Raw genomic sequence first — 26,318 nt, 5'->3', positions numbered from 1 at the left:
GATAGGGAGACTCGATATAAGAATTTAATTTATAGCATATATAAATTATATTAGTGACATTTTGTTTTCTAATTTTTTAATTTCTTAACTAAAATACAAAAAGAAAAAGTATTGGTTTGTCCGATGGGCGGAAGGCGATTACATGTATCGCCTCTCCCACCTGGTACAAACCTTTTTCATTTTATATATACTAATGATATACTAATGATAAGATTTGAGATCAGATTGTGTATACGACATAATATACAAATGGGTTCAAATATCAAAATGTAGATTTAAAACTATGATCTCTCTATAAAAATAGGACTGCCCCCCCCCCCACTCAGAGGGCTAGAGTGGGGAGGGCCAGGGGCGACCTTAGCAGTGCGGGGGCCCTTGGCGAGCGGCGTGTGCGGAGCCCTTAGCCGTAAATGTCGCCTATGTATACCGTACCACATTACGCTAACGGGCTAATCCGTCTCTAACGCTGTAACAATAAAAATACAGTATGTCCACCTCTAAACTAAGGGCCTTATTTTTCCTACAAAAATAGAACATGACGTAGGTACTGTTGGTCTACTACATTGTCCACTTTACGTAATACTTTGTATTGTAGAGGTGGCAAACTTTGGAGACCGTGCGTCAATATTTTTCACTTATTCGGATGCGCCATACTCATTTTTAATTAATAATTTCTAATTGTACTACTAAAAATATATGAACACATCAGTTTTAAAAAGTAATAATATCTCTTACAGGCAAAATGACACCATTAAGGAGACTTTCGACTTTTCACCAGATCTGTAATATTAAGATTGGAATCGGACACTTACGACCTCAGTTTAGCCTTGTTCAGGTATGGAAATGATAGGTTGTCCACTCCTGCTGTATTGTTATTGTTCTCCATTAACAGAAGCCAATAAAAAGGAAAACACTCGCGCACTACTAATATTATGTCTCCGCTCTCACTCTGAAAATTGAATTCAGTTGGACGTTCTATAAGAACAAAGTGTGCTATAAGAGCTATAGTGGTCCATACACTTTCACAGACCCGACTTTTGCGGAAAGGCTATACCACAAGTTTTAACAAATTAATTTTTTTTTTAAATACTCCGGCATTTTTTTTTTTCTTAACACGGTGACACGGGTTCTCTCACGCTGCCCGATGTCTATGCACTGGCGGATCCGGGGGGGGGGACGGTAGGGGCGATCCCCCCCCCCCACCCGGACGAATTTTAGTATAGAATTCCCACAATTTGTATACGAATTTATTATTTTTGTTAATAATATATAGTAATTATTTATATTTCAACCTATGTTTAGATTATTTCGCCCCCCCCTTCTAGTATTTTGGCCGAATTGGTAGGGTCAGGAGGGGCGATGGCATCAATCCGCCCCCCCCCCCCACCATAAACTTTCGAGTGGGGGGGGCTGTCCTATTTTTTGTAGAAATCACAGATTGCTAACAGAATCGATTAAATATCCATATGATTAAAACTTGCTATTGGTATTTTAACCGGTCTTTATATTATGTCGTTCACCTGTTGGCCGATTTGAAGGGGAGGAGCGAATACCTCTACTGCCCTTCCCATCTAAACCCTTTGAGTGGGGGGGGGCGGTCCTACTTTTATGGAGAAATCATAGTATGTGAACAAAATTAGTCGAATACCTATATAATATAAACAGGCGGAAGTCCGATACATGCAATCACCTCATCGGACAAACCAATACTTTTTACTTTTTGTATTATAGTAAAAAATTACAAAATTTAAAAAATCTGTCACTAATATAATTTATATATGCTATAAAGTAAATTCCTATATCGAGTCGCCCTACCCCTATTCTTTAATGCAAAATGCAATCATTAGCAGAAATTATAAAAAGGAGCGAGGATTAATAGTTTTCATTTTACCGCCATTCCCATTTCCAGACAGAGTTTGTGTAATTTCACATGAATTTATCATAACTATTTTTAAAAAGACTTTGTTTTAGAAAAGTTATAATTCAAACGAAATTTTTCAATATAACAGTCATGGTTGAGATGAGTTCAAAAGGCAGATGATCTTTTCCTAGTCGACTTTTTCCAACCTTTACTCTATCTCATATTTTTCTAGTTAAATAAATTTAGGACTATAACTTACAATTTATGATTGAATTTTATTGAATATTATTAATCGATGGTTTTTTTTTCGGCGGCGATCCTCAAAGCCTTAATCTAAATATGTGAGGTATCTTATCTTTTCAAAGAACAAATCGGTTTTATTTGCAATGTATTAAGGGACTATAAATTCATATTAGAATATTTTTCCACACTACCCAAAAGGTCCTTTATAATAGAATGAATAATGAGCTGTTGGTCAGGAGAATGCGTTACTGCAGTGAAGAATGCCAGAAAACGCTTTTAGCGTCGAGGCTTCGTCCCGAACCTCACTGATGAATAATAAGCTGTAGATGTCAGGAGATTGCGTTTCTGCATTGAAGAATGCAAGACAACGCTTTTGGAGTCGGGTTTCGCCCCGAACCCCACTAATCAATAATGAGCTGTAGATGTCAGGAGAATGCGTTTCAGCCGTGAAAAATGCAAGAAAACGCTTTTGGGTGTCAGGGCTTCGCCCCGAACCCCACTGAGGAATCTTACAGCGCTCTCCCAGACCCCCAAGTTTGCAAGACAAAGGCCTCAACATGACTGTTTTTTCTTCTGATTTTTTTTCGCCGAATATTGAATATCTTATTTTATTCTCATATATCGAATATATCTATATCTAAATATATCTACATCTATATATATCTATATCTATATATTTATATATATATCTATATCTATCTATCTATCTATCTATCTATATATATATATATATATATATATATATATATATATATATATATATATATATATATATTGTTAAGAATCTCACTACCCAGGCTCTCTGCAAACTGCACCATACACCACCAACTTAAAGAACTTGACAACCCAGGGCTCCAAAATAACGTAAAGGTTTAATGTCCATAAATAACAGCCAATACTGTACAAATGGCAGCACGTAGAACAGTACAAATAGCTCTCCGATAACAAATATCTTTCCGTTAATAGCCGTTCCGACGTACCAACTCTTGCACTGGCCTCTCCGTCTCGTTCCGGGCTTGCACTGGGCTCAACAGTTCAGGACTGACTTCACACACTAGGCTCGTTGTGTCGGACTCGATCGCAGACCAAGATCAAGACGCCAATCGTCTCAACTGTACTTGACAGTACTCCGCACTGAACCTTCGTGATGCTCCGTACAGAACCACACCGTTGAACTGTGCTGTAGTCGACAATGTTCTGACTGAGCCCTGTCGTGAACCGTCTTGACTGCTACACCTCCGCTCTTCATATAGAGTCCCTACTGGCCTTCTCGAACCGGACAGAACGCCGCTCGACATTTCTAGGTGGTCAGATGACTACAACTCTCGTGACGCTCCTGAACTCTGTTCACGACGTCGATCCTTCCCAACCATCTTGTTGACACTCGTCTTGGCCGACCGTGGTAACTCGTCACGGTTGACCGCTCGTCTAGCGCTGGCCTGGGGCGATTTGCGTCGGTTGAATACACACGTACCACTACACCCATCTGTGCCACCACTAGGTTTATAACAATATATATATATTATATATATATAATATATATATATGCTGTACGCACGTTTATGCATAGGGTTAGGGTTTAATGGGCGTTAGGTTTAGGGTTTGGAAAACAATCGCCCCCCCCCCCACTCCAAAGTTCTGGATCCGCCAGTGTGTCTATGCACAGTAGCCTATTGGGAAAAAAAAACAACTTAACTCTTTCTCACCTAATCGACGATGCCAACGTTAGTTTGACTCACATTAAGCTAAATTGATTTTTTTGGACTTATAAACTTTAAATTGTGTGGTGTTAAAAGAGTATACTAAACATAACATTTTCTGATGACAAGCAAAAAAAGTTGTTGAAGTTTAATCATAACAGTGTAGTGAAACACAATTGAGCAAAACGAATAATACTATCCAAAACGAGAAAAATAATTACGGAGAGAAAGAGTTAATACGGCATCGCCAAACTTTCTCACCCTTACCGCCCCCCCCCCCCCCGATCCGCCAGTGAGAAAGGTATAACCCTCTCCCTTTTCCTAATAAAATCTGAGGAATAACTAGACACCCAATGCCATAATCGTAGTCAAGTCGTGGGGGTTTAGATGCTAAAATCCGCCTTCTAATAAAAAAAATGCAAATCTCCAGCCACTACATTCCAGGAGCGTAGCCAAGAGAGATTTAAAGTTAAAACCATCTGTAATAGAAAAAAAAATGAACTAAAGGAAAACTACAGTCTAAAAGTTCCGTGAGCGTAGCAAAGGTTTTTTAGCGGCCCCGGAAAGGGGAATAGACGCTACTAGTTCTGTGGCTTGTCTCTCCATCCGTTCCGTTTAGATCAGAAAGTAGAAGAGAAAATGAAAATCGGACACCATGATATTTTAGATCATTCAAAGTTATGATGCAACGGCTATGTTTTCTTTTCCGAAAGTAAATCATTTTATTTTTAAAATTATATATGCAAGCAGAATAAAAAAATAAAATAAAACACCACATTTAAATAAAAAAAACTTCAGGGAAGGTAAGTTTTTTTTAAAAGGCCATGGACTTATTCATTAATAACTCAAGCTTCATTCATAGATTCGCGCATTGGTACAAAAAATTGCACCTAAGGTCAAATGCAAAAAGCGTGAACGGATCATTTTATAAAAAATTTTTTTTCCATTTATTAACTAACTAATTGAATGGAATACTGATTTAATTTTGTTTTTTATGTGGTGGGTTTGGCACAGAAAACTAAATTCTAAATGATGAAAGGAAGGCAACTCGTAGGCCGATTTCAATTTCTTTATTACACACTAAAGACCTGCCAAAGGCAAACATAAAACATAATTATAAATGAGCATTAATTAAACATAATTAACAAGCCTAAATGGTTAGACCAAGTTGTAGGCCTACACACAACATCGAAGTCTAAATACTAAATCTTAACAAAAAACAAAAAGAAAATCCTATAGTGTAAACCAATCATCTCTTTTACAAACACAAGAGAGATATGGAACACCCGAAACATTATAAAAATAAATGACAATAACAATTAAATAGAACAACTGGTTCATAAAAAGCCAGTATCTACACACTTGTAGAATTAGATTAACAAGATGGACATTTAACATTCTATATAGGATCTAATTCGTATAGTATACTAAAGGTACACAATTCAACAAATAGAATCATTTACATGCTGGTTTTCTAAAAATAACAATAGTCCAACAATGTGGACGAAATCCGGGGGTAGCGATATACTGCATAGACTACTAAATAAAATTACAATATAATATAACAAAGTAAAATGTAATTACCTGCAGCCATACATAAACACATGGTGTAGAACCAGGCACAAACAGGGAGTGGAGACGACGCAGGTCCAGTAACGTACAGACACTGCAGCTACAAGAGATATCGGTAGAATGGACAGTGCCCACGTTGTTCTGCCTTTTTACGCGGACACAAGGGGGAAGGGTCACGTAGATATTTGGGTGGCCGGTGTGGCCTGAAAAGGTATCCACTCCACTACATTTAAAAAGAATTTTGATACGAACTTCGTTTTAGTTAAAAAAAAAACAAAACTAACTACTTTTATAGCACGCAGTTTTGACAGATCCTCATTTAGTTCTAGATCTTGATCTAGAGTCTATTTATTGTAAATCTAGACCTAGTATATGTGAGCAGGTCAGGCAGGCGCGAGTGGGAGAGAGAGATACCTATTCTGTGCTGCTCAACATTAAAATTTACCAACAGTAGGCAGAGGTTTGCGCTACTGGGTGGGCTCATCTGTGACACCTCAGTCTACGACCAAGGGGCTAGAGCAGTGATTCCCAAAGTGGTCTATATAGACCCCCAGGGGTCTACGAAGACTTCCAAGGGGTCTACAAAAGTTAAAAAGGGAATTGGGGGTCTATGAGATGTGCACGGGGGTCTACGATAAAGAATCTCAATTCAGCATGCCGTGACTTTAATTTTGACTATTGTAATTTTTTCATACACTCATTTATGATTTGTACCTTAGGAAATCCTTAAAACTGTTATCCTGCTGATTGAATAAAAAATATTTTAAATTTTTTTATAAGTATTTAAATTGTGTAGTTTTGTCTAGTTATAACTTTGACAAAAAGAAATGTAGACTGTACAGCATTAAGTATTTGAAATTGAACTTCATAACTTTCTTGTCAAACAAGCGAGTGTTAATGTGCCATTTTTTTTGATGTTATGAAACCAATTAAGCTGGAGGATCATTTGATATGATGCCACCCTGATAAAGAGATAATGGTTTGCAAAACTTTCAAACACTCAAAGATAAAGTTCAGAATACACCCACAAAATCTCTCTTTGACCTGAACGTGAGAAAAAGATGATTATTGAACGTTTTACTATATCTCTTTACTTATAGTAAAATACTGAAAACCTCACACGATATGCAAATTATCGATTTTACCAGCTTTTGAAAAAAATTGTAAAAACGCTAACACAGTGTACTTATATCATTAAAAGAATTTCATGTTTGGGTTTTATGGCCGGTGTCTTGTTTTGGGCCTCTTTAATGCAATTTTGAAGACATGGTCGGCATTCTCTGGTGACACTAAAAAAGGGCAAATTTCAATGGTCCCAATTTTGAGCTTCCAGAACATATGTTTTCTCATTATGAGGTGTACTGTTTTGATGTGAACAGTTTAGGTGGTTCTATCGGGATAGTTTATAATAGGTGTCATCTTTCTTGTATATCGAATAAGAGCTTGTCCATTACTCGTTTTTACAATTCACTATTAGTTTCTTCATTTCTTACTGATAGAGTGCGATGTTCAAGTGTGTATTTGTTTTCTCACATTTGGCAAGTGTGTCAGCCTTCTATTTCCTTCTATTTAAACATTGGAGAACAGTGTTCTTGCTGTTGTTGAGCTTTACAAGGTCACACAATATGTTTTGTACAAAATTGTTGGGATGTTACATCAGATTATGTGGGTAATTACATCCTAGCCCAAACCTCCCGGACAGGAGATGCGAGCAGGCAAAGTGACCACCGAACGTCAGTCCAGGCATCATGAGTTATTTTATTTAAGAGGCATCAGAGTTTATCAAGCTTTGAATGACTATTTTTTTATTTTTTTTTTTAAATTTAACTTTTTTGTGAACTTGGCTGATTCGCTAGCATGGAAGCTGCTAGCTCCAGTGCTCCTATTTCTTCTCTGTGGTTGTCAAAAAGCTCCATGATTACAATGAACTTAATTTTTCAATTATTTTTTCTTCATTGGGCCATTCAATGAGTATTCCAGCTCCTCCGTTTGTGGAGGCTTTCTGAGAACCATCAATGCAAACTCTGACCCATTAGTTGTTAGGGCAATGGATTTGCAGAAGAGTTCACTAAATTCTTGAGCTCTGTTGGAATATAGTCAAATATTTCTTTCTTCTTATATAAGTCTTTGCAGATGACATATTTCTGCAAACAAAATATTTCTCTATACAGCTGGCTGAGTCAATCTTGTCTGGCAATGATGTATTTTTTTATTCAAATTATTATGGCTCAAGAAATCCACCAAAAACTGCTCTTTGTGAAAACTTTTACAATGATACTTAAGGCACATTAATATTTGATGTTTTGAAGAACTACTTCATAAAACATCAAATACCTAAATGAAAAATTATCTCCATAGCAATGGATGGTGAGCTTGCAAACCTTTAAAAATAAAAAGTTTTGAATGTGTTTAGTGATTGTATGCTATACGTATTAACTGTTATATAATGGGTTTAAATTTGAATTTTGTTAATAAATTTATTTTTAAAAAATTAATTCAACTTAAAATGTAGTTTTTAATTACTTTTTCACTCCTCGTATCACTGGTTAGAAGTTATGTTACACAAAATGTGTAATTTGAAATTGAGGAACTTTCAAAAATTCAATATAACTTAAGTAGGGGGTCTACGGAAAACCAGAAAATATGGCAAGGGGTCTACGAGACAAAAAAGTTTGGGAACCACTGGGCTAGAGTCACCTAAGTAACCAGACATACTAAACTAAACTAAATGGAAACAAGATAACAAACTTTAGTTTAGTATAAATAAACAAAATGAAACTTTATTTACATGGAATCAAATAATAATAAAATATAATATATACACTAACCACTATAAACTACCCTCTAAATCTACACCACTACAAACACTAACAAACTAACCAAACTAACTAACACAAACTGATCAAGCCAACTATCTAACATAATCACTACAACTACTACACTAGACCTAGATCTACACAAACACACTACAATAAACTAGTCTAGATCTACAATATCCTACTATTACAACCAAACCATAACTAAAACTAAAACAAGAACATCGTAGCCTTAGGCTCAGTACCTTACTATTCACTAAGAACAGAACTGAGAAACAGACTATAAATATAACTAAGCCACTAATAAGGCAACACTACAGAAACAAAATAACACTAGCCTAGCTTCCCTAGAATTAGATCTAGAATTAGAATAGATCTACAGAAACAATAACAAAGCTATCAATAGCAGAAACAAAATAACACTAGATTCCCTAGAATTGGAATAGACTTCAATAGAATATATCTACAGAAACAATAACAAAACTTTAAAACTAGATTTAACTAGATCTATCAATAGCAGAAACAAAATAACACTAGATTCCCTAGAATTAGAATAGATCTACAACAGCAGTTATCTCAGCAGAGTAATTGCAGCTCAGCTAAAAGCAGTAATATTCAGCAGCTAAAAGCAGCAGTTAAAAGCAGCAGTAATAATAGCCTGCAAAACATAAATGCAAAACTATATTATAAAATATTCTATTAGGACCGATGGACGCCGCCATCTACAACACAGCATGTTGCCAACTATTATGACAAATAGTCCAAGTAGAAAATAAAATAACTACCTTACACATAGTATAGATCTAGTAAAAAATATAAAATATTTCTACACTTACAGGCCGTCCCAGGTACAGGAATAAAAATATAATTAGACGACAGACCACAAATATCTTCAGCTGTCACACAGACAGATATGGTACTGACCACTGGTCAAATGTACACTGAACTGTTTTTAAAACAGCGTGGCATCACTTTTTATACACAAAAAGCGGAAGTACAAATAATAAGTTTGGCACTAGCCTATAAAAATAAAATATATAAAAATATAGCTCTGGGAGCGCAAGCTCACATATACATTCTAGATCGAGATCTATTATAGTTTAAATCTAGCGTCTAGATCCAGAAATCTAGTCTAGTTTCCAATTCTAGTCTAGTTGCCAATTCTAGATTATAGTTCTAGATTACAGTTCTAGATTCTAGTTCTAGTCTAATTCTAGATCTAGTCTAGATCTAGAACTACTCTAGAAATCTTGTTCTAGATCTAGCCTAGATGTAGATCTAGATCTATACTATATCTATGTGAGCTGGCGCTCCTAGATCTAATTTTTTATCTATTTTTATCTGTATTTTAATTTGTAATTTATATAGGCCACGGCTATAATGTTTGTAATTTAGTGTCTTTTTTAGTTTATATAGCTCAGTGCTGAGTATTTTGTAGTTTCCGCTATTTATAACTTTCTGCTAGTTTTAGTCTTTTTCTGTTATTTGTGTTTTACTCATAGAGGAAAAGTAGTTTTTAAAATAGTTAACTTGTCTTAGAGCTGTGGATGTTCTTTCCTATTTTTTGTCCCTGGTTGGTTCTGCTTATTTTTGTCTTTGGCATTAGCGTTGGATTGGTTGTTATTTTTTAATTTCAGTTTATGTGCAGGTCTGTAAACGGTATAGAGCCCCCATATGAGTTTAGAATAGAAATAACTTATTATCTTCCTTTTTGTATTTTTGTAAAATTAAATTTTAAGATTTTCTTTTTAATGCTGTTTAATTTGGTATATAATGTTGTGTAGTCCGTGTCTTTAGTAATTTGCTAGATTTTATTATAGCGTGCGGCTAGGTACAAATTAGGGAAATCAGTAGTCCAGTTTAGTTTTAGTTAATTAGCGTGACGTCATGCTCTCCGATATGTTCGCGCTGACCAGTTATAGCTAGCTCCGGAACCACGTTGAGCTCTCTTTTGTCTTGATCAGTGGTCAGTGCTGACAGTAGTGCCTGTGTAAAGTTAATTGTGTGTAGTGTAAATTTCAGCTGGGACCGCCTGTAAGTTTGAAAATGTTTTTATTTTTACTTCTTTAGTTTGTATTTGTATTAGTTATTCCAACATCTACTGTTATAGTCTAGATGTAGACTGATTAGTGTAGTGGTGTCACTGGCCAGTTAATTAGCCATGATTACCTCTGATGGGACCGGAAGTTCCGTAGACTTGAGTGGCGTCACCCCCTTAGCCATCATTAATGATCCCCTTATTGTTTTTCTATTGTTTGCCCATGTGTAAATATTTTATGTTCCCTAAGTATTATTATTACTACAATATTGTTAGGATAATGGCTTTAGCAAGTTGGCAGGTTCCTAATTTTAATTTTTTAATCTAAATGATGGCTGCGTCCTAAGCATCGCTGTCATGGCGGCTTTGTTCAGTTTGTTGAGCCTAGACTTAGATTTATGTTATTGTTGTCTTACTTGTCTAGCCCAACTGGTGTTGTGGCATAGACATTAACTTTTACTCATGTATTGCTTTCATTAGCTACAGGCTGGTAGTGAATATTACCTTATGTCTGTATTATTTTGTATGTGTTAGTCTAGATCTAATTCATTATTATTTTGTTATTATGTCTTATGTTTTATGTATTTGTAATTGCAGGCTATAATTCCTGCCTGTCTGCCAACTGGTTGCCGCAGTTATTACTGCCAACTGTTTTCTGTCGTTATTATTACTGCCGAATAGCTGCTTTATTTGTTAGGATCAGTTCGGTAGGGTTGATTAGTTGTTTAGTAGTGTGTATATTTAGTTTTTGCTTATTTCTAAGTTTATTTCCATTTTCGTACTCACATATATTTTTATTACTGTTGTGTTGGTTTCGTGAAAATAAAGTATATATATTTTGTTTTATAAATTTAGTTTAGTTTGTTCTGTTAGTTAGCTAGTTTAGTTTAGTTTAATTGTGCTGTCTGGTTGCTTAGGCGACTCTAGCACCTTGGTCGCAGACCGAGGTGCACAGATTGGGCCCACCCAGTAGAGCTACCACCTGCCTACTGCAATAAATGAATAAATGTTGAGCAGCAGATAACACAAAAAAAGGCCTCACTCAGTAGCGCCACTCCTGACCTGCTCACATCTAGAACTAATCTAGAAATCTAGATCTTGTCTAGATCTATATTCTATTACAGATATATTCTATATTCTTGATCTAGTCTAGACCTATAAATAGAGAGATAAGGATTAGTGGCCTACTAGTAGGTAATAGTGTATTAGGCCCAGTGGCGTCACTAGGAGGTTGCAGGGGGTGCGGTCCGCATCGGGTGACACCCATCATGGGGTGACACCCAAATGGAAAAAAAAAAAGATTTTTGGTAAAAACTAGAAAATAAAAGCCCGAATGGAAAAACTGAATGTCGACAAAAACTAGCAGATTCAAAAAAAATAATAATCTTAAGATATATACCAGAATATGTCTAGGCATATCTACTGTACTAAACTAGATCTATATATTTTATTCCAGGCCTTATTGAATATATATTATTTTCTTTGGTAAAAATGTCCAAAAAGTTATGTAATAACAAGGGATACGCAAAAGCAGTTTTTTTTAAAGAACAAACTGTGTTGTATTTGAATTTTAGTTATTTTATTTTTAGTATTAATTAGGCGAAAGAGACATTATTACTAAATTTTTAAGATAAATCAAATTATTATTAATTATGTGACGTTGTTTTATCGTCCAAGTAGAAATTTTCTACGTTATATCGACTCAAAAGGTTCTTTTAAAGAAAACATTTAATTTAATGCATTTTTAGCAACGTGATTCTATAGTCTACCCCGTTTTTACGGCAGTACGGTGTCAGAGGTTCTTAATTATATATATATACTGTTGCTGCTAGCTGCTATGCTCTCCTGTCTCTTGTCTTGTTGTGTTTCTGAACTTGGTTCCTGTGGCTCACTAGGGGTTTCTTGAATATTAAATAATACTTGCTTGGTACTTTCTTGGTTACTCAATTATAATTAAATACTTGCTTAACTCAAATACGAACACTTAATAAACATCAACTCTAACTCCTTATATTCACGAATATCGATAATACTTTAATACTTAATAAAGCACACAATTATATCACTCTTATGAAATACACAAAACACCAGTCCATCAACTTATAAATATATAAATGCATAAATACCAGTCCAGGAAGTAAACGTCCAACCTTCCTGTACCGGGAGCAAGACCTTACTGACTTAACACATTCTCTCGCACATTCAACGAAGACTTAATCACTCGGTTCACAACACGTGCAACACTTCGCATTCATAACAAGGGGATATAACAATCATATCAAACTAACATTCATTCTCGCCATACCTCTCCCTGACATACGGATGATCTTACAACAAGCCCATTACAAACTCGCATGAACTACGGCAGCTTTCCTCAAGCTGTGGTGGGGAGCATCCTTAGGGGCGGGTCCGACTTTCTCTCATGAGGGCGCAGCGTCCAACGTCCTGAGGAATGTTGAGAGGGTGAAGCAATTCAAATTAGTTTACACGGGTAAAATTAAAAAGCTCGTTGTTATCAATCTAATTTTGAATATTATGAAATGACATTATCAATGTTTAAAAAGTTAAAGTAGTTTAAGATAAAGACCTTGTATCATCTACAAATTACGATCTTTTTAAAAGCATACCGTTTTTTTTTTTGTGTGAGGAGTCTGCAAAATATCGATTAAAAACTTTTTGAAGAAGACATTTCAAAACGCCTCTTTCGACGTGATTCTTTTTGAATGGTCAGAATGATCAAAATTCTCTCGTCAGAATGGTCAAAATTCTCTCATGTATTAACATCGTTATGTTGACGACCTTTGTGTGACAAAAACTAAAGCTTTCGTGGCAAGGCTTTTACCGAATCTGAAGATTATCTTAAGACAAACGCGCGTTATATATACCTCGCTCGAACATTCCCCGTATAAAAGTATTGGTCAATGTGCATCCTTTTTTAATAGACATAGTTGGAGCAACTTTTTTTAAACTAGTATAAATAGTGCGCTCAGATTCCTAGAAAATATTTCTTTATCGGTACGTCCTACTTCGTTATAATTTAATATTCACAATACTTAGAAGACGACACAAGCTGCGAACGAGGGAAAACGCTTGCAGGAGCTAAAGTTGCTTCTTTCTAATACTATCTCCAGAAAAAAATTGGGTTATAAAAAACAATTTAAAATTATGTACATAGCACTATATATGAAAAAAAATTTACGTATAGCGGGCGGGGGCGCCAACGGTAAAACTTTGGGAAACACTGCACATTTGCTTTGAATGTCTCTCAAACGTCAGATACCGTCCGTTCACCTCTTCTTAAATTAATTTTATGTGGCCTGCTATTTTCTTACTAGTGGAAATTGTACAAGATAGACTTAAAGCAATAGCGGATCTCGGCGGACACATTTTAGAAAAGAAATCACACAATTTACATACGAATATATTATTAATGTTAATAGTATATACTAATTATTTATATATGAACCTAATTTTAGATTATTTTGCCCCCCCCCTCTAGTACGTTTACCGATTTGGTGAAGTGGGGAGTTGGTGATGGCATCAATCCCGCCCCCCCCCCCCCATAAACTTTTCGATTGGGGAGCAGTCCAATTTATTTGTAGAAATCATAGATTGTTAACAGAATCAATTAAATATCTATATAATTAAAACTTGTTATTGATATTTTAACGGATCTTTATATTAGTTCGTTCCCCTGTTAAGCTGATTGGGTGGGGGTGGGGCGAATACATCTACTGCCCTTCCCACCTTAACCCTTCGAGTGGAGGGGCGGTCCTACTTTTATTTAGAAATCATAGTTTGTTAACAAAATTAGTTGCATTTCTATATAATTGTTATATTATGTCGCTCCTGAAGCGAGCTTAGTGTGGGGGCATAGGCACTAATTAGAGTGACTTTTCCAGATGCTGTCATCATACTTATGCTTAGTAGCTGTTCCGAGCCACTAAGCTCGCTTCAGGAGGACAAAGACAAGTCCTATGAAGACCTCAAAGAAGCCATTGCAAACATTCCTCAAAAAGAACATATGATCCTTCTAGGTGACTTCAATGCCAGAGTAGGATCAGATCACACTACCTGGCCAGACTGTCTTGGGCTTTTTGGAATCGGAAAGATGAATGAGAACGGACAAAGACTGCTTGAATTCTGCACATACCATAAGCTCTGCATTACCAACACATACTTCAGAACAAAACCACAGCACTGTGTCTCATGGAGGCACCCTAGGTCTGGGCACTGGCACCAGCTGGTGCTGACACGAAAAAAGGACATTGGAAATATACTGCTGGCACGTAGCTACCAAAGCGCGGATTGTGATACTGATCATACTTTAGTGTCCTGCCGGACATGACTGCTGCCAACTAAGATCCACACATCACAGGGAAAAAGAAAATCACGCCTGAATACTACTAGCACAAAAAATCCTGATCTTTGCACCGAATTTGAGAACAAATTAGAGGAAGCTTTTAAAAACTTCTCTGTGACTGAGGTAGAAAAAAGCTGGACGTTTATGCGTGATACAATCTACCAAACATCATCACTGGTCTTTGGAAACAAAACCAAGAAAAGCGAAGACTGGTTTGAAGCTAGTCTACCAGAAATGGAAACTGCCACTACGAACAAGAGAGCAGCCATGCTAATCTACAAGAAGGATCCCACCCCAAGCAACTTAAAAAGGCTCAGAGCTGCACGTAACAATGCCCAAAGAGTAGCGAGACAATGTGCTAACAAATACTGGCAGGAGCTATGTGAAGATATTCAATCTTGTGCCGACTGTGGTAACATAAGAGGACTATATGAGGGCATGAGAAAAGCTTTAGGACCTCACACCAGCAAGTGTGCTCCGCTCAAGTCAAAAGATGGCTCAATCATCAGCGATCGTGCGCTGCAAATGGAACGATGGGTAGAACACTATGCAGAACTCTACCAGATTGAAAACGCCATCTCACCAAATGCTGTTTCCAACTTCCCATCACTTCCAGTTTTGACGGAATTAGACGAAACGCCCTCAGTAAAGGAGCTGAGCATTGCCATTGACATGCTTGCACATGGGAAAACACCCGGAGGAGATTCCTGCTGAAGTAATTCAGGCTGGAAAACATGCCCTAATCAAACCACTCCATGAACTGCTAAGCTTGTGCTGGGAACAAGGAATGGTCCCCCAGGAATGGAAAGACTCCAACATTGTTACAATTTATAAAAATAAAGGCGACCGCTCTGATTGTAACAATTACAGAGGCATCTCACTGCTTAGCATAGTCGGAAAGGCTTTTGCTAGAGTATTACTAAAGCGATTACAGATCCTGGCAGATCGTGTTTATTCAGAGTCGCAGTGTGGCTTTAGGGCAGGTAGATCTACAACAGATATGATTTTCTCTCTTCGGCATCTACAGGAGAAGAACAGAGAATAAAAGCAGCCCCTCTTCATAGCATTTATTGATTTGACCAAGGCCTTTGACCTTGTTAGCAGAAGCGGTCTGTTTGCTGTACTAGAGAGAATCGGCTGCCCAAATAAGTTAAGAAAACTAGTGTCAGCTTTTCACGAAAATATGCAGGGCACCGTTCAGTTTGAAAGTTCTTCCTCCAGGTCATTCTCCATTAAGAGCGGTGTAAAACAAGGATGTGTACTGGCCCCTACACTATTTGGCATCTTCTTCTCAGTCGTACTATCCAGTGCTTTTAAATCCCTGGAAGACGGAATATACATCCATAGCAGATCCGATGGAAGGCTCTTTAACCTGGCACGTCTTAAAGCCAAAACGAAAAGGCGTCGTATCTTGATAAGGGAGCTGCTGTTTGCCGATGACGCGGCACTCGTATCTCACTCACAAGGAGGTCTACAGAAGCTAATGAACGCCTTAGCAGCTGCTTGTCAAGAGTTTAGCCTTACTTTAAGTCTCTCCAAGACCGAAATCCTGGCACAAGACGTCGCAGAAATACCTATAATACAAATTGGGAACCACACCCTTTCAGTGGTGCAGGAATTTACCTACTTGGGTTCAACAATTGTAAGTAACCTAGACTTAGACATCGAGCTGACAAAAAGGATAGGAAAAGCTACCACAGCATTGGCAAAACTCTCCAAGCGCGTCTGGGAAAATGGTAAATTGACCACAGCGACCAAAATCCTAGTCTACAACGCCTGTGTTGTGAGCACTCTCCTTTATGGCAGTGAAAGCTGGTCAACATACATGTACCAAGAGCACAGATTGAATAGTTTCCACTTGCGCTGCCTGAGACGCATAATGGGCATCTCTTGGAGGGACCATGTCTCCAATCAGGAAGTTTTAAGATTGGCCAATATGAACAGCATGTATGCTCTCCTGACACAAAGAAGATTAATCAAGAGGGATAAAAAGAAAGCTGCCCTGTCTGCTAGCCCTAAATCAGAGGCATACACATGTACGAATTGTGGCAAAGTCTGCCGTTCTAGAATTGGCTTGATTAGCCACACCAGATTCTGCCCCGTCTCAAGATTAAGCCAAAACCAGTGACTCATTTGGGCGCATCCATTGCCTTTCGAGACTAAAGGAGCCATATATTATGTCGCTACACTTCTGGTATCTTAGCCTATTTGGTGACGTGGGGGGGGGGGGGGGAGGAAGATTGCGTCTACTGCCCTCCCCACTCTATCCTTCTGATTGTGGGGGGGGCGGTCCTATTTTTATGAAGAAATCATAGTTTGTGAACAAATTGTAGGTTATATAATATAAGCTACAAGTTTATATTTGAACCCATTTGTATATTATGTCGTATACACTCTAATCTCAAATTGTATCATTAGTAAATATAAAATGAAAAAGGTTTGTACCAGGTGGGAGGGGCGATACATTTAATCGCTTCCACCCATCGGACAAACCAATACTTTTTTCTTTTGAATTTTAATTAAGAATTTACAAAATAAAAAAATGTCACTAATATAATTTATATATGCTATAACTTAAATTCTTATATCAAAGAATTCGTTAATGCTAAATGCAATCATTAACAGAAATTATAAAAAGGAGCGGGGATTAACGTTCTCATTCTACCATCTTCTCCCCCTTTCCAGACGAATACATGACGTTTTAAAACAGAATAGTCAATTGCACACGAGTCTAGTTGGCCCACTTAATTTATCTTCCCACTTCCGAAATGTTTTGTTTAAAGCTTTGAATTATATTCCTGTAACAAAACAAAGTTACAAAAATGCCTTTTGAACAAAATGTATCACTTACAAATGGTCCTTTTTTATATATTATTTTTCGAATAATTTTTTTTTTTGGCGACGATCCTCAAAGTCTTAATCTACATATGTGGGGGTATCCTATCTTTTCAAAGAACAAATCGGTTGTATTTGCATTGTAAAGGGCCTGTAAATTCATATTAGAATATTTTTCAAGTAAAACATTATTCAAAAGGTCCCTTTTTAATAGGATGAATAATGAGTTGTAGATGCACCTTCGATATGGGGTCACTGAGGTAACACCCAGACCCCCAAACTGTCAAGACAAAGGCCTCAACATGGCTGTTTTTTTATTTTTTTTACGCCGAAGGTTGAGAAACACTGCTTTATTTTTTAATTCTAATATATATATATATATATATATATATATATATATATATATATATATATATATATATATATATATATATATATATATATATATATATATATATATTGTTATAAACCTGGTGGTGGCACAGATGGGGGTAGTGGTGTGAATGTAGTCAGCCGACGCAAATCGCCCCAGGCCAGCGCTAGACGAGCGGTCAACCGTGACGAGTTACGATGGTCAGCCGAGTCGAGTGTCAACACGGCGGTTCGGGAAGGATCGACGTCGTGAACAGAGCTCAGGAGCGTCACGAGAGTTGTAGTCATCTGACCACCTAGAAACGTCGAGCGGCGTTCTGTCCGGTTCGAGAAGGCCAGTAGGGACCCTATATAAGAGCGGAGGTATCGCAGTCAAGACGGTCGAGAAAAGGGGCTCATTACAGCAAGGTTCACGAGAGACGGTTCACGGCAGGGGTTCAGAGCTCGGTTCACTACAGTCCGGTCGACTACAGCACAGTTCAGCGGTGTGGTTCTGTACGGAGCATTACGACGGTTCAGTGCGGAGTACTGTCAAGTACAGTTGAGACGGCTGGCGTCTTGATCTTGGTCTGCGATCGAGTCCGACACAACGAGCCTAGTGTGTGAAGTCAGTCCTGAACTGTTGAACCCAGTGCAAGCCCGGAACGAGACGGAGAGGCCAGTGCAAGAGTTGATACTGCGGAACGATGTTATCGGAGAGATATTTGTACAGTGTACGTGTTGCCAATTGTACAGTATTGGCTGTTATTTATTCAACTATTAAAGTGTTACGTTGCTTTGGAGCCCTGAGTTGTCAAGTTCTTTAAGTTGGTGGTGTATGGTGCAGTTTGCAGAGAGCCTGGATAGTGAGATTCGTAACACTGGTGTCAGAAGTGGGATCGGATCGGAATCGGATTGGATCGGATTTACTATGGCTCGTCTGAAACTGCTGTACGAACTTGAATTCAGAGAACTGAAGCAAGAACTCCGTGGTCGAGATCTGAAAACGAGCGGAAATAAAGAAACCTTACAAGCACGCCTCCGTGCTTATATATATATATATATATATATATATATATATATATATATATATATATATATATATAAAATAAAAAAAAAAATTAAAAAAAAAAATAAATAAATAAATAAATATATATATATATATTGTAATAACTGAAGGGAGGCAATCTCAACGAGGCACATATATCTTTATTTACAAGACATCACAAGTTCATAAAACATCATCTTTCTTAGGCACGATCTCTCCATATTGGCTCTCTACTTGGGCGGAAATCGTTTGTCTCCTAATGTCAACATCCGACTTGTGTAGTCACAGATAGTGCGCACCATCTTTCTGCACTATCTTGGATGGCGGTGCGCATGGCAAAGTCATAACAATATATATATATATATATATATATATATATATATATATATATATATATATATATATATATTGTAATAACTTAAGTGAGGCAACTCAACGAGGCACATCGATGTTTATTTACAAAACATCAACAGATACACAACATCTATCTTAGGCACAGACTTTTCATTTCGGCTCTCAACTTGGGCGGAAATCGTTCTCCTCTCTAATGTTGACATCCTTCTAGGTCTAGTCTATCACAGTGCGTATCTTCTAGCACTAGCCTGGACGGCGGTGCGCATGGCAGAGTTATAACATTGCCCCCTTCTTAGAGCTTTTCGTCCCGAAAAGAAACAGTGCAGTGGAGAGTTGACAGTTTAGGTGGAGGTCGATCGGTGGAAACCACAGACGGTAGGGTGCCTGTTGCCCACGAAGCCATCTGCACAGTTTTCCGCGGTCGTCGCTTCCTCTTCTTCCAGTTGGCCAGTCTACGCTTGAGACGATATCGTGGTCGCTGCTTCGACCTCGTGAAGATGGTCGCTGATGCCAGCCAGCTGACAATGGGGGTGTAAGTGGAGGTCAGGGTTGCCAGCCACGTAACACAAATGGAGGTTGTGGCAATCACTGTAGATACCAGCGGACCTTTTCCATGGACGTCTAGTGACACAGTTGTAGACCCACTTGTAGCCATGGTTTCAAGCACATAGTCTTTCTCAGCCTCATCTGTAAGGTATGCACATGAAGGATCCTTGTAATGTTCATCCACCACTACATCAGGTTTTGCTGGAATTAATTCGCCATCGTTCAAGTCATTCTCACTGAAGTGGGCAGAAGTACACATTTCTGTCAAGTTCAGATCTTGTAGCTGGGTTTCTTGGCATGGGCACTGTCCCCGCAGGACGCCGCCTATACAATTCATGTCAATCGCCTGGATGCAGTCGCCAAGCATCGAGTTATCTCTTATGCCGCTGCCAAAGTCAAATTCGTTGTTTCTGTCTAGGCCATTATTGGGGCCCGTATTCGTAATTTCACATCAAAGGCAAGGAATCAGAAACGGTCTTGAGGCTTTCATGGTTTGAGTTCTCATCAAAGGTACTGACAGATAAACAGAGGTCTTTAAGGTCCACAGCAGCAAGCTTGAACGCAGACCCAACGTTGTTTTGATCTGTCCGGCCCGTTGCAGGTATACCAGGAACAAAAGTTTCAGGCACATAACAGACTTCTCTTGTTTCTTCATTTGACTCTTTCCTTTCGAATCGGCACATCCCATTGAGATCGTCGCAGCAATCGTTGTCATGTTTCTCGCCCTGAAAGTCATCCCCGTCAGACTTGCCCACAACACAGTCACAGACAGCGCTACAATCCCCAGCGCCTCCATCACTACTGTTTGTGCAGCCACAGTCCTGACCAGGTAACTGCTCCTTCCCTAACGAGTTTATTCCTCCTTTTGCTTGCGACACAATTTTATCGCTTTGGTCTAGTTGGCCTTCTACATGCAATACACTTTCATCTACTTTGTTCAACATTATGTTCCTGCTCTTGTTTCCCATCATGTTCCCAATCATGTTCAGTTGTTCATCAATTGCATCCACAAAGTCCTGGATCTTACCAATGAACTCAACAATCCCAAGTTCAATTTCAAATGTGTAGGTCTCCGGATCTTCCTCTTCATTGATCAGAGCTTGCCGCAGACGAGCCGTGAGCGTTTCCCTGCTACCGAGGGATTTTAAACCTCGATCCCGAAGCTCTTGTCTTATCTCTTTAAATTGAGAGCTGATGTAATAGCTTCAAATATGTCATTGTAATCAAAGCCTACCTCCTCTCGTTGAGTTGCCTATAATCCCACTTCTGAGACCAATTGTACTAACTTAAGTGAGGCAACTCAACGAGGACATCGATGTTTATTTCAAGACAGTGGCGTAGCTACCAATGTGCGGGTGGTGCGGGCCGCACAGGGCACCAAATGGAGAGGGGCACCAAAATTTCCCCAGTGTGTATTAATTTCCTATTTCCCTGAGCGTTTCAGTAAAAACGACTAATTGTATGGACACGAACAAACATAAACTACTGTATTTTAAACATGAACTAACGATTTATAAACTAGTCATGTCGCTATTTTGTTTCATCTCCTTGACTATTTCTTCCATACAATGTAAGTTATAGAACAGTTTGAATCTAATTTACTAGATTTCGGACACACGGTACATGTTGTTACTACACTGATCAATGCTCTGTAATATCAAGAAGAAGAAGAAGATAGGCCAACCTTTTTTTACTTCATTGTTTAGTCCACTGGTTTAATCTAGATATTGAGTTTACAAATATATTTCTAAACTCTTGCTCTAAACAATTGTCTTAGTTTATTCATTTCTTTATGATTCTTTATAGTTTAATTTTGGAAATAATTCTATTGTAATGTCAATATTTTTAAATAAGCTAACCTTTGTTTTCTACGAGTTTTTTTTTAACTAACTAATTAATTGTAATACTGTAACGTAAACAAAATGATGAACAGTGCTCAAGACTGACTAGTCTGGCTGGCGCCTCAAAACCCTTTTAAGATCAGACGGAGAAATCGGCATCTCTGGTTCTGTCCGGTCTGTGTAGTCTATAAGGGCCCCATACCCAGATCTATCGGGGTCCCTTATTACCGACCCAACGGTATTACAGAAAATGGTATCTGATGGGTAGGACTTTAGTGTGACAATGTCATCCGCATAAAGCAGTTTCTTTGACCGCAGTGAGGTGCGTTTCTTAAATTTCTTAAGTCTAAAGAAGCATCGAGACAATTTCAAGTCACACCATTGCCAGAGTCCACCGACTATAGGCGAGCTGTTATTGGGTATGAATTAACTGAACAATTAAAAGCAACAAAGCAAGATGAGACGGTTATCATTGAATCCAGAAAACAATGATGAGGCCGACATCCTGAAAAGAAGAAAATACTTCAATACCGCAGGTTCTATAGACTAAAGGACAGCACACAAGCATGTCTTATTTATACTGAAGAAGATGAACCATCAGACAGTGTAAACAATACAGAAAGCAGGATAATAAACTCTAGACTGAACGACATTGGAGATTGGCCTGATGTGACAAATAATATTCGCATACACCTTGTCACTCAAGGATCTGAAACAGTTCAGCGTATGGACAGTCAATTCAGACAGGCAGATAGACATCAAGAATCAGCAAAAGGAAAGGCTAGAAAGCTTTCAAAGGGTTTGTTTTTCCGGCAAATGTCAAACGGCGAGAAAGTTCTTAGAAAGTGGATGTGTTATTCGCCAAAAAAAAGAATCCTTATTTTGCTTCCCCTGCATACTTTTCTCAACAAGATCAAGTACCAAATCTTCATTTAAATCCAAAGAGGGATTCAATGAGTGGTGGAGGTTATCCCCGAAAATAGAAAAACATGAGACCAGCAGAGCTCACATTCAGTCATCGCTTGCTTGGAGGGAACTGGAAGTTCGCCTGAGAGTAGGGAACAATATTGACAACAAGGCCCAAGATTTGATTATACAAGAAACGAAAACCTGGAGAGTTAGTAAAATTACTATCAAAGCACGATCCACTCTTGAGGGAGCATGTGCTTCGAACTAAGTTTTGTTCCAGACCGAATACATACATGTCTCCACAAATACAAAATGAATTTATTACAATATTGGGGGATCACGCTAAAAAACAAATCATACAGCAAGTAAAACAAGCCAAACATTTCTCTATTATTTTTGACAGTACACCTGACATCTCAAAGCTGGATCAAACTTCCCAAATTTTACGGTATGTTGTCATGGAGAATGACGGGGTGCAGGTTCATGAGTCTTTTATTGACTTCATCGACACAAAGAACACGCATACTGCTGGAATCGCTGAGATGATTCTGGAGAAACTGCGTTCGGATGGCTTAGACATAATGGACTGCAGGGGTCAAGGCTATGATAATGCTGCGGTCATGAAAGGTCAATAAGGTCATGAAAGAATTAACAATATTTGATTAATGAATACATATTATTTTGAACAAAAAAGTAAGGTTTTGCAACGTTATTAATTAGTTAGTTGTTGTTGTTGTTGTTGTTTTTTTTTTTTTTGGGGGGGGGCATCAAGATGAGGTACCGCACCAGGCATCATATACTCTAGCTACGCCACTGTTTCAAGACATCACAGGTACACAGCACAATATCTATCTTAGGCACAGTCTTTTCACTTCGGCTCTCAACTTGGGCGGAAATCGTTCTCCTCTCTAATGTTGACATCCTTTTAGGTCTAGTCTATCACAGTGCGCACCTTCTAGCACTAGCCTGGATGGCGGTGCGCATGACAGAGTTATAACAATATATATATCCTGTGTGTGCTGTACGCGCTTTTATGCTTAGGGTTAGGGTTTAATGTTTTACATGTTTCGGATGTTCCTTCAGAGTTGAAGATAGTTTACTTCCTAGTCCAAACCTCCCGCAGGTCGACGGGGGATGGGAGCGGGCAGGGTTTGAACCCTCGACCGTCGATAAATTCGAACGACAGTCCAACGCGTTAGGGTTAGGTAAAAATCGTCCCTTTCCCCACTTCAAAGTTCTGGATCCGCTAGTGACTTAATAAGGAGAATGACTTTCTGAAGCTTAGAAATACTGAAAAATGCTTGGTGCTTCGCCCTGGATCTCGATAGGTGATCTTAAAGCTCTCCTTGAGAACAATAAATTAATAAAGTAGATGCAAAGTTACATGTGAGCAGGTCAGGAGGCGCTGGAGACCTTTTCTCTGCTCAACATTAAATTTTATTAACAGTAGGCAGATGTTAGCGCTACTGGGTGGGTCTCATCTGTGACACGTCGGTCTACGACCAAGGGGCTAGAGTAACCAGACAACTAGACTAAACTAACTAAAAGAAAGCAAGAAACAAACTTCACTTGAAATTAAATAAGACAAAATGAAACTTTATTTACATAAAAATAAATTAATAATAAAATATATTATATATGTACACTAAAACCCAAACAACTAATACTAATCCAACCACTAACTAAAACCCTCTAAATCTACGCCACTACAAACACCAACAAACTAACCAAACCAACTATCTAACACAAACTGATCAAACCAACTATCTAACGAAGTCTATATATATGGCTCCTTTTGTCTCGAAAGGCAATGGATGCGCCCAAGTGAGTCACTGGTTTTGGCTTAATCTTGAGACGGGGCAGAATCTGGTGTGGCTAATCAAGCCAATTCTAGAACGGCAGACTTTGCCACAATTCGTACATGTGTATGCCTCTGATTTAGGGCTAGCAGACAGGGCAGCTTTCTTTTTTTCCCTCTTGATTAAAGCCGCTTCAATTCTTTTGTTCTCAGCAAGGGTTGTCCCAGCACGCACAGTCTGTCTCCATGCACTCCGGTCTTTGGCTATGTTTTCCCACATACTTTCACTGATGCCTGAGGCTCTCATGTCTCGCTTGCAGACATCTCTATATGTTAGTCTTGGGCGGCCCTTGGGTCTGACTCCTTCCACAAGCTCAGCATATAAGATATCTTTCGGGATTCTACCATCTGGAATGCGGGTGACATGTCCGAGCCAGCGTAATCTTCTTTGTGTCAGGAGAGCATACATGCTGTTCATATTGGCCAATCTCAAAACTTCCTGATTGGAGACATGGTCCCTCCAAGAGATGCCCATTATGCGTCTCAGGCAGCGCAAGTGGAAACTATTCAATCTGTGCTCTTGGTACATGTATATTGACCAGCTTTCACTGCCATAAAGGAAAGTGCTCACAACACAGGCGTTGTAGACTAGGATTTTGGTCGCTGTGGTCAATTTACCATTTTCCCGGATATGCTGAGCTTGTGGAAGGAGTCAGACCCAAGGGCCATGAGACATGAGAGCCTCAGGCATCAGTGAAAGTACAAAACCGGGAGCTTCGGGCTGATGGAGCTCGTCAGCCTAGTAAGGCAACGAAGTCTATATCACTACAACTACTACACTATACCTAGATCTACACTAACACTAAAACAAGAACACCTTAGTACCTTTCTAATCACTAAGAACAGACTAAGCCACTAGGTCTAAGCTGACTAAGGCAACACTACAGAAAAAAATAATACTAGATTCCTAGTTCTACAGCAGCAATAACAATAACAGTAATGAGTGCAGCAGAAGTTACAGCACAGTAATAGCAGTTATATTAGATACAGCAGTAATATTCAGCAGAGTAATAGCAGTTATATTCAGCAGTAATAACAGCAGTATTAATAGCAGGCCGTCCCTGGTACAGAATAATAAAATAATTACACGACAGACCACAGAGATCTAACAGACAGAGATACTGTACTGACCACTGGTCAAATGTACACTCAACTGTTTTAAGACAGCATGTACATCACTTTTTATACTATCCGCACTAACCTATATAAAAATATGCGGAAGTACAATTATAAAATCTGACACTAACCTATAAAAATTAAATATATAAAAATAGCTCTAACCTATACAACAAAAATACATATAAAAATAGCTCTGGGAGCTCAAGCTCACATACATTTTACCCTTTAGATAGTAAAAGTTTGAATAAAACAGCCAAATGTTATACCGTTTCCGTCTTAAAGTCTAATAAAGGAAACATGTTTAGATAATTTTAATAAATATACATTGTAAAATATGCAAAAGTATTGAAACAAATGTCATAAACAATGGGATTTTCAATTAGAATTGATTAAATTTAAATTTGTGAAAAATTGTTGAAAATTGGTAATCAACTTACTGTAAGGGTTAGGGTTAGTGTAACATTTTGGGATGACAATCAAGTTCGAAAAATTATAACTTGGCAAAAGCACCAACATCCGAAAAGATAATAATAAAATAAAATCCCTAGACATATGCCCAAATATGCTTAGACACATCTAGATGGTAGTTTAGGTGTAAATGACACAGCACAACGTTATACCACTTCTGTCTTAATGTATGACAATGAAAACTTGTTCATATGACAATAAGTTTATAATTTTAATTAAATATCATTTTAAAATTTGCAATAACATTTAAATACATGTCATAAACAGTGGGATTTCACATTTGAGTAAAAATCAATAAAAATAGATAATCATCTCACTATATTGGTTCAACAAAAAGAACTAACTAGCTTATAGTAAGCATCATCTTTCTTGTGATTTGGATGGGAGCTCGTCCAT

General features: G+C 38.0%; 2 protein-coding genes across 4 annotated transcripts in view; one reads left to right on the top strand and one right to left on the bottom strand.

The window, feature by feature from the left end:
* The window catches only part of LOC106067740 (phospholipase ABHD3-like), a 101,860-nt gene extending 92,610 nt beyond the window's left edge, over positions 1 to 9,250 (bottom strand). The window contains exon 1 of one of the 2 annotated variants that reach the window (XM_056005408.1): positions 9,029 to 9,250. The gene's annotated coding sequence lies outside the window, so the exon portion shown is untranslated. Of the gene's footprint in view, positions 1 to 5,388; positions 6,002 to 9,028 lie in introns of those variants that run through there. The other variant, XM_056005406.1, reaches the window with a different exon arrangement.
* Positions 9,251 to 10,566: 1,316 nt separating this feature from the next.
* LOC106069841 (lysophospholipase D GDPD1-like) overlaps positions 10,567 to 26,318 on the top strand; it is a 256,943-nt gene continuing 241,191 nt past the window's right edge. Inside the window, exon 1 of one of the 2 annotated variants that reach the window (XM_056006398.1) lies at positions 10,567 to 10,603. The gene's annotated coding sequence lies outside the window, so the exon portion shown is untranslated. Of the gene's footprint in view, positions 10,604 to 10,631; positions 10,938 to 26,318 lie in introns of those variants that run through there. The other variant, XM_056006396.1, reaches the window with a different exon arrangement.

The sequence above is a fragment of the Biomphalaria glabrata genome, chromosome 12, assembly GCF_947242115.1.
Source record: "Biomphalaria glabrata chromosome 12, xgBioGlab47.1, whole genome shotgun sequence".
Taxonomy (NCBI): Eukaryota; Metazoa; Mollusca; class Gastropoda; family Planorbidae; genus Biomphalaria; species Biomphalaria glabrata.
The sequence above is the reverse complement of the archived record's forward strand: the minus strand, read 5'-3'. Positions and strand labels throughout refer to the sequence as shown.